Raw genomic sequence first — 8,869 nt, forward strand, 5'->3', positions numbered from 1 at the left:
CAAAGGAATTAATGTCCGTCGAAATTTCGGGCTTCTTTGAATGTAAAGGCTTTTATGGGCTCGGATTCGGATTTTCCAGTCAAATCATCTCACTCAGGGCAGTCAGTCAATCACCCGGCTGTGCATCAACCTTGCCCATCTACGGCCTCCAAGGGCCAACCCACCTCCACCGTTCGATGTACTGCATGCGGGCACTACGAACACCTGGCGCAATCTTGCTGGCGGCGTCGCTGGGCCCAACGCTGGCAATGGAGACCAAAACCCGCCCCGTCCACCTTTGACGCCCCGCCTTCTCCCCCATTGCCCGCCCCGCTTCCCAATGAAACAGAGCGTTCTGCTCTAACGCCACCTCCGCCCCTGCAAAACTCCGCCGCCATCGGCATCCCTGCTCCATCCACCTCCATGGCCAACTACCCTGTCAACCCACTCCCCTACCTTCCTCCGGGCTGGTCCATTGAGCCAGGGCCAGCAGATCGCAAGGTTAGGGCGGACATGGCTGTCAATCCATCCCGACCCTCAACAACAACTTCCTCGCCATTGCCGAGGCCAGTCGGTTCATGCCATTGCATCTTCGGGAAGATCTTCGCAACACGATTGAAGGCCTGCTGCACGAGGCTGGACTGCACACCACTGAGACCTCTGACCATCCATTGGGAGTGGGTATGTTTGCTTTTGCCAATTCTTTCATCCGCGACACTGCAGTAAACACCACTTTCCAGCTTGATGATGAGGATCTAGTGATTTCTTTTGTGCGTCACAATGCTGCTCTGAATATGCGCAACACTTCCTATGGCCCTGAACTATGGCTTATGTACATTGGATTTCCGGATGATTATCAGACTGATTTCTATCTTCAGCGCTCTATGGATGATTATGGCAGATTAGTTACTTGGAATAGCCTTAATGCTGATCGCTCTGTAGTGCTCATTAAGGTCAGAGTGATTCACATGCGCCTCATTCCCAAGAGTATTGTCATCCGTCAGTTAGGTGGTGATAGAGCTTGTTGGACCGCTGCGGTTTTCATTCTCCGTGGCACTGATTGGAATGCCCACGACCCTGAGGTCCCAGTTGCTGATGAAGAACCACCTCCGGCTAATGGTGTTCCTCACCCTATGTTCGGAGAGGGCCTCACGGCGGAGCATCTATACCAACAGTAACTTCAGAATTGGCTGTTGCAGAATGGGATTGGGCAGGATCAGGCGCCCCATATGGCTCCTCAGCACGATGGGCCACAAGATGCTCAGTGGGATCCCTGGCCGCAGCCTCCGGCCCCGCAAATGCCTGCTGCTCTGGTTAATTTTCAGTCATGGCTAGCTGCTCAAGGTCTCCGTGTTCAAGACGGAATTCTGCCTAAAGATAATGTGTCCGACAGTCTGAACTCAGCTTGGTATGAAACTACTTCCTCGGCAAGCACTCATGGTTCTTCTTTGGATTCCATCAGTCAAGTCAGCACCTTGCTTGTGGCTCCTCAAGAGATTCAAAATGTCATCAATGTGGATGTTGCAATTTCGGCTGAAACTATGAATATCAGTATCACTGTTGAGGGCATGGAGCTAGCGACAGTGCTAACTTCAGATTGGATCCCGAGGAATGTCTTCACTGCTTATCTTTCCAGGTCCATTCTGTCTTTAACTGTTGCTTTTGGACCCTAGAGCTCTGGATATGGATTGCCTCCCCTGGAATTTCAGTTGGCACCTACTCGTTCTGTCCTTCAAGTGACCAATCAGTCCACCACCCGTATCCTGTGTTTCTCACCACGCATTCTGCAGGCTGCACCATCGTCGGTGCAGATCAGTGAGGTGGCGCCGGACGAAGAGCATCTTGCAATTCTACCTTCTGAGCAGCCTACTGTTCTCCCTCTGGACTCTGTTGACAATACTGAAATGATTCTGATGCCCACAAGCAACACTTTTCTCCTGGATGCTGAACACTCTGATACGCTCTCTACGCCGTCAGACACTGCTTCTTCTGATTCTGCTGCTAGCTTGGCGCCACCTGCAACTTCTTTGGATGGGCCTCCTTTGGTCTCCAACTCCCACCCGGAGATTACTTCTGATTTGGGCCTTGCGCAAGTCTTGTCTGATGCGCCAGCTACTTCTGCAACCCGTACTAGATGCTCCAAACTCAAGGCACCTATTGTAACTACTGAGGTTCGGCGCAGCACTAGATCGACGCGGTTTCATGGCTTCAGAGTGCCACAAATTTCTGATGCCCGCCCTCCTGTATCCAAAGTGAAGCCCAGAGTGATACCCTCTGCTACGACCTCCAGCTCTGCGATCATGGATCAGGTCCCGCCACCTACCCTTCTCCGCACCATGCAGGAAATCGGAGTTACGCGTTGCGCTGTCCCGCCTTAGGAGCTCACCGAAGCTGCCCTGCTTGCTACTGAAGATACGGCTACCATCCACAATAGCCCACCTGAAGGATCATCTTCATCTTTGGCTTAATTTCGCGGTTTATTATGCCACTTTTGCGTAGTTGGAACGTACTATGTTGGAATGTGCGTGGGTTAAATTCAGACAAAAAGTTGTTAGCGCTGTCGAATGCGATCTCTATTAGGGGGTGTGCCATCGTTTGTTTACAGAAGACTAAAAAACCTGTTATCGATCTAGCATTTATTAAAACTTGCTGCCCTAAGCGTTTCGATAAATTTGCTTATATTCCTTCTCGTGGGGCGTCGGGTGGATTACTCACAGTGTGGAACAGTTCCATATTCTCAGGCTCAGTTGTTGTCCAGGAAGATTTTGTTCTTGGCATTCAGTTCACTAGCGCCATTTCCGCCCAAGCATGGACGATGTTCAACATCTATGGTCCCTGTACTGGGCCTGCTAGGGACATCTATACCCAGTGGCTTTATGACAGGGACATTCAGGCAAATGAAGACTGCTTATTCCTTAGGGACTTTAATTACATCAGAGGGCCAGAAAATCGGAACAAGGCAGGGGGTGATATCAATGAAATGTCCACTTTCAACGACATCATTCGCAAACTAAACCTAGTTGAATTACCCATTAAGGGTAGGTTATACACATGGAGTAACATGCAACATGATCCACTCCTCGAGCAGCTCGATTGGTTCTTCACTTCCATGCACTGGACAAGTATTTACCCCAATACAATGGTCAAACCCCTATGTAAACCCACATCTGACCACACGCCATGCGTGGTCACCATTGAGACTAAAATCCCTCGTGCAAAGTTATTCAGGTTTGAATCATATTGTCTTTTGCATCCGGGCTTGATGGACGTGGTCAAACGTGTTTGGGATAAACCAATTGCAGTGCAGAATGCTGCTACTGTGCTCTGCCGAAAATTCAAACGGTTGCGACAGGAGCTCAAAACTTGGAGCAAAAGTATCTCACGTTTATCAGTGGCTATTGAAAACACTAACAAAACATTGGAAGAATTGGATGCTCTGGAAAACTTAAGGGCTCTCACAGTACCTGAGCACAATTTTCGCAAGATCATTAAAAACCATCTCCTCCGGCTCTTGGGGTACCAGAAACAGTATTGGAAAGAAAGATGTACTGTCAGGTGGGTTAAGTTTGGTGACGAAAATACCAAGTTCTTTCAGGCCATGGCTACTGATAGATATCGTAAAAACAACATTGCTACACTGCAAACTCCGGAGGGCTTAGTCGTGGAAGATCATAATGGAAAGGAGGCCATGCTCTTTCATGCATACTCGGACAGATTAGGCACTTCTAGCCCTACTCAGATGCACTTTGATCTCCCGTCCTTAATCAGACATAATGCAAATTTGGATCACCTCACGCTTCCTTTCACGCATGAAGAAATTGACTTGGTTGTTAAAGAAATGCCAGGCGATCGGGCACCTAGCCCTGATGGGTTTAGTGGTCTTTTTCTCAAAGCTTGTTGGCCAATCATTAAAAATGATTTCTACACGCTGTGTGATCAATTTCATGCAGGAACACTTAACCTCCAGAGCATTAATGAGGGATTGATTACTCTTATCCCAACGAATGGATCCCCATCCACAGTTAATGACTACAGGCCAATCACTCTCCTAAACTGATGTCTTAAGCTCATTACCAAACTGTTGGCTAACCGTCTACAAAAAGTGATCTTGCAAATTATCCACCGTAATCAATATGGATTCATCCGTGGGAGATCTATACAGGACTGTCTTGCGTGGACTTTTCAATACATTCACCAATGCCAGGCCTCCAAACGATCGATTGTTCTGCTTAAGCTGGATTTTGCTAAGGCGTTCGACACAATTGAGCACGATCCCATGCTCAACATTATGAAGCATATGGGCTTTAATGACAGGTGGCTTTCATGGATAAAGACCATTTTCTCCTCCGGCCGATCCTCGGTGCTCCTAAATGGTGTCCCCGGAAGACAGTTTCATTGCAAGCGTGGTGTTCGGCAGGGTGACCCATTATCTCCGCTGATCTTTGTATTGGCCGCCGATCTCCTGCAATCGGCCATTAACAAAGCGTATAGAGAGGGCAGAATTCAACTACCTTTTCCAGCCACGGGTCAAATGGACTACTCGATTGTCCAGTATGCCGACGATACAATCCTACTTATGCCTGCGTGCCCTCAACAAGCAATGATCATTAAAGACATACTTACCAAATATGCACAGTCCATCGGCCTTAAAATCAATTTCCACAAGTCCACACTCATTCCCATAAACTTGGAGGATGATCTAGCAGTCCAACTTGCTGCTATCTTTGAGTGCACAATTGGATCAATGCCATTCACCTACTTAGGGCTTCCTTTGGGCACGTCTCGACCTTCACTTCAGGACTTTATGCCACTTGTCAGCACGGTGTAAAGAAGCTTGTCATCAATGTTGTCCCTAATGTCACATGCTGGCAAGCTAACTCTTCTCAATTCCACAGTTACCTCACTACTCATTTATGCCATGTGCACGCTACATTTCCCTTCGAGACTCATTGAACTCTTGGACAAAATTAGGCATCGTTGCTTATGGCTTAAAAAGACTGAAAAAGGTGATAAGTCTAACTCGCTTGCGGCTTGGGACATGGTATGTAAACCTAAAAAGAAGGGAGGGCTAGGAGTGCTTAATTTGCGTGTACAGAATGAAGCATTACTCATGAAGTTTCTGCACAAGTTCTATAACAAGTTGGATATACCAAGGGTGCAGCTCACATGGGACTCTTATTACACCCAAAAAATACCTCATGCCTCGGATCCAGTCGGCTCATTCTGGTGGAAGGACATACTCAAGCTCACACATAAGTTTCGTGGGATTTCTCAAATCAATATTGTGTGTGGCACCACAGCTTTGTTTTGGAAAGATCTATGGTCAGGGCAAATCCTTCAAGACTCCCATCCTAGGGCCTTCTCACACTCTCTTGATGAGGATGTTTCGGTACAAAAGTTCCTGGGAATAACTTCTCTGCAAGAAACGTTCCACCTGCCCTTAACCCCTCAAGCCCTGGACGAGGTTAGAGACTTGCAGACAATCACGGCTCATCTACAACCGTCCTCGTCATCCACGGATATTTGGCACTACACGTGGGGTAAAACAATCTATAAATCAACGGACTACTATAAATTCTTCTTCAAAAATGTCCAAGTGCAACAGATATTTGGATGGATTTGGGACTCAAAATGCATGATGAAGTTGAAAGTCTTTGCTTGGTTGCTCTTCCATGACAGACTCAATACGAGGAACATCCTGAAAAGGAGGCACTACAACATAGGAGATGACCACAATTGTCTCCTATGTGGTTTGAACATTGAGGAAACAAAGGAACACATGATCTTCACGTGCACTTTCAGTAAACTTTGTTGGGCCAAACTTGGGATAAACTGGGAAACTTTTCTGGGCCGAATACAAGCTGTTGAATATCACAGAAACCATCATCCCACCCCACTGTTCCTTGAGAAATTCATTGTGGCAGCCTGGAGTATTTGGAAGGAGAGGAATAACAAGCATTTTCGAGCAATAGCACCTTCACTAACCTCCTGGCTGGACAGATTCAAGAAAGACTTTGGTCTTCTGCAACATAGAGTCAAAGAGGAGCATAGGCTCCTTGTGCTGAACCTTGTGCACTCCCTTTAGTGGTTTCACTTTGTTTTCTTAGTTCTACTTGCCACAAAGTTGGCAACTTTGTATCTTCCACCCCCTCCCCCATCATGTAAATACCCTTTGTACAACCTATTTTTTATTATAATATAGCAACACAGTAGGAGCCTTTCCTACTGTTCCTGGTCAAAAAAAACCCAACACAAAGTACTTCACAGAGTGCCCCAAAGTTTCTACTGAAGAGTCAAGACGAAAACGTGTGCCAACCCCTATGCATAAGTTCACAAGGTCACTGAACCCGCAAGTTGATCACCAAAACGTACATCAAGTAGATCACGTGAATATCCCATTGTCACCACAGATAAGCACATGCAAGACATACATCAAGTGTTCTCAAATTCTTTAAGACTCAATCCGATAAGATAATTTCAAAGGGAAAACTCAATCCATTAAAAGAGAGTAGAGGGGGAGAAACATCATAAGATCCAACTATACTAGCAAAGCTTGCGATACAACAAGACCGTGCCAAATCAAGAACATGAGAGAGAGAGAGAGAGATCATACACATAGCTACTGGTACATACCCTCAGCCCCGAGGGTGAACTACTCCCTCCCCGTCATGGAGAGCGCCGAGATGATAAAGATGGCCACCGGTGAGGGATCCCCCCTCCGGCAGGGTGCCAGAACAGGGTCCCAATTGGTTTTTGGTGGCTACAGAGGCTTGCGGTGGTGGAACTCCTGATCTACGGTGCTTTCTGGAGGTTTGGGTATTTATAGGAAGGTTTGGCATTGAGAACAAGTCAGGAGGACCCACGGGGTGTCCACGAGGCAGGGGGCGTGCCCCAGGGGGGTGGGCGCGCCCTCCACCCTCATGGGCCCCACGAGCCTCCTCTCCGGTAACTCTTTATTCCAGTATTTTTTTATATTTTCCAGAAAAATGTCCGTTGATTTTCAGTGCATTCCGAGAACTTTTATTTCTGCACAAAAACAACACCATGGTAGTTCTGCTGAAAACAGCATCAGTCCCAATTAGTTCTAACCAAATCATACCAAAAGCATGTAAAAATATTATAAACATGGCATAAATACATCAAAAATTATAGATACGTTAGAGACGTATCACCTATCGGCCCGTTAAAGGCCCTTGAGAGTGTTGGGCCTAATTTTGGCCCATTATACATCCGGTCTGCTTCCCGCCCGTCAAGTAACTGGGTCAGCCAAGACCCAAAAACATTTCACCCTATTAATGGCACGTCACCCGAGTGGCCCAATAATGGGCTGATTTATATTACAACATGCTGTCGGCCCGTGATTTGCTCGCCACAATTAAGGCTGAATCTAGTTTTCAACCTATTAAAATCCTATTTAATTTTCCGGCCCAATTAAGGCAAGCAGTTTACTCTGCCTTTTAAAGGCCTGAAACTAATAGTGGGCCAGATTAAGACTAGACCTAACTAATGGCCCAAGTTGATTGTAGGCCCACGGTTCGGCCCATACTAGCAATTGGTGACCGGCAGTTTTAGTACAGAAATTATTATTTTATAAACCTAACCTATTGGCTCATTGCGCACCGATCATAGATTACGGCCTTTTCTCAGAGCGACAACAGTAGAAACAGCAAATAAATTACAGCATCATGACGATGAATAAACCTAGACTATACATCAAAGAAATTACAGCATACTACATCCCCTGGGCATCAAAGTTCACCGCAAGTGATAATAAAGGGCAACCAGACAGCAGATTCCATAAACTGGGAGGTCGCCACCTGTGGAAGCTAACAGGCCGACAAAATAATAGACAGAACTGACAGCACTTCAACACAGTTCAAGAAAGGTTTGCCCGTCCCAGGAGCTGCATCGCAAGCAGCTTAGCAACCTGATGAGACTGCGCTTCTTTGACGCTTATATCCACCAACTTAAGCTTCCTAGCATCAATAGACGTCATGTACTTATGGTTAATCTTGCATAGAGATTGGAGTTCCAGTTGGATTTGAGCGGAAGCATGTCTTTCTGCTTGAATTTTAGACTGAAGAAGTAGAATAGATTTAGGTAGCGACTTCATCGAGTTTGTGTCACTAAGTAAGTTTGACACTACATCAAGATATGACTTTGTGGTTGTATCCCTACCCTCAAGATGTGTTGCCTTCTTCTCTGGAATATATGTTAGAGGGACAAACAATGGGTTCGTCTCACTATCATTGTGGCAGTTCTTCCTAGTAGCAGTGCTGTCACCCTAAAAGAGAAACAAGTAGGTAGATAATAGTTTTGCGTGTATAAGCATCAGCGCTGTCAATTCATCTCATTTCTTTGTCAGAAATAAAGAGACACATTTTAAAATAGCATCAACATAATAGGCATTGTTCATAGTTAAGACGACAGGAAATGGCATTGTGCAGGAGCGGTCAGCTTCACCAGACGACCGGATTATATATCAAGAACACAAGCATACATGTAGTTCTAAACAACGTATAAGCATGAATGGTGAGTGTACTATACCATTTTAGATTGGTAAATAAAGAGATACGATTTAAATAACATTAATATAATATGGCATTGTTCATAGTTGAGACATAGCAGGATATGCCATTGTGTTGTTGTTGGTAGTTTCGCCACACCACTAGATTATAGATCAAGAACACAAGCATACACATAGTGCTAAAGAAGATAACTTGCTATGTTTAGTTTAATTTACATGATACGAATAAGGAACTAGGTTGTACAACTAAAGACTGAAATTGAGAAGGACAAACTTATGTTTATGTACTTCTTTATAAACTTTGAACAAGCAATTTGATGCAGATGACAAAAATAAATATCATTTGCACTCATAGCTATCCAA

This window comes from Triticum dicoccoides, chromosome 3B (genome assembly GCF_002162155.2).
Source record: "Triticum dicoccoides isolate Atlit2015 ecotype Zavitan chromosome 3B, WEW_v2.0, whole genome shotgun sequence".
Classification (NCBI taxonomy): Eukaryota; Viridiplantae; Streptophyta; class Magnoliopsida; order Poales; family Poaceae; genus Triticum; species Triticum dicoccoides.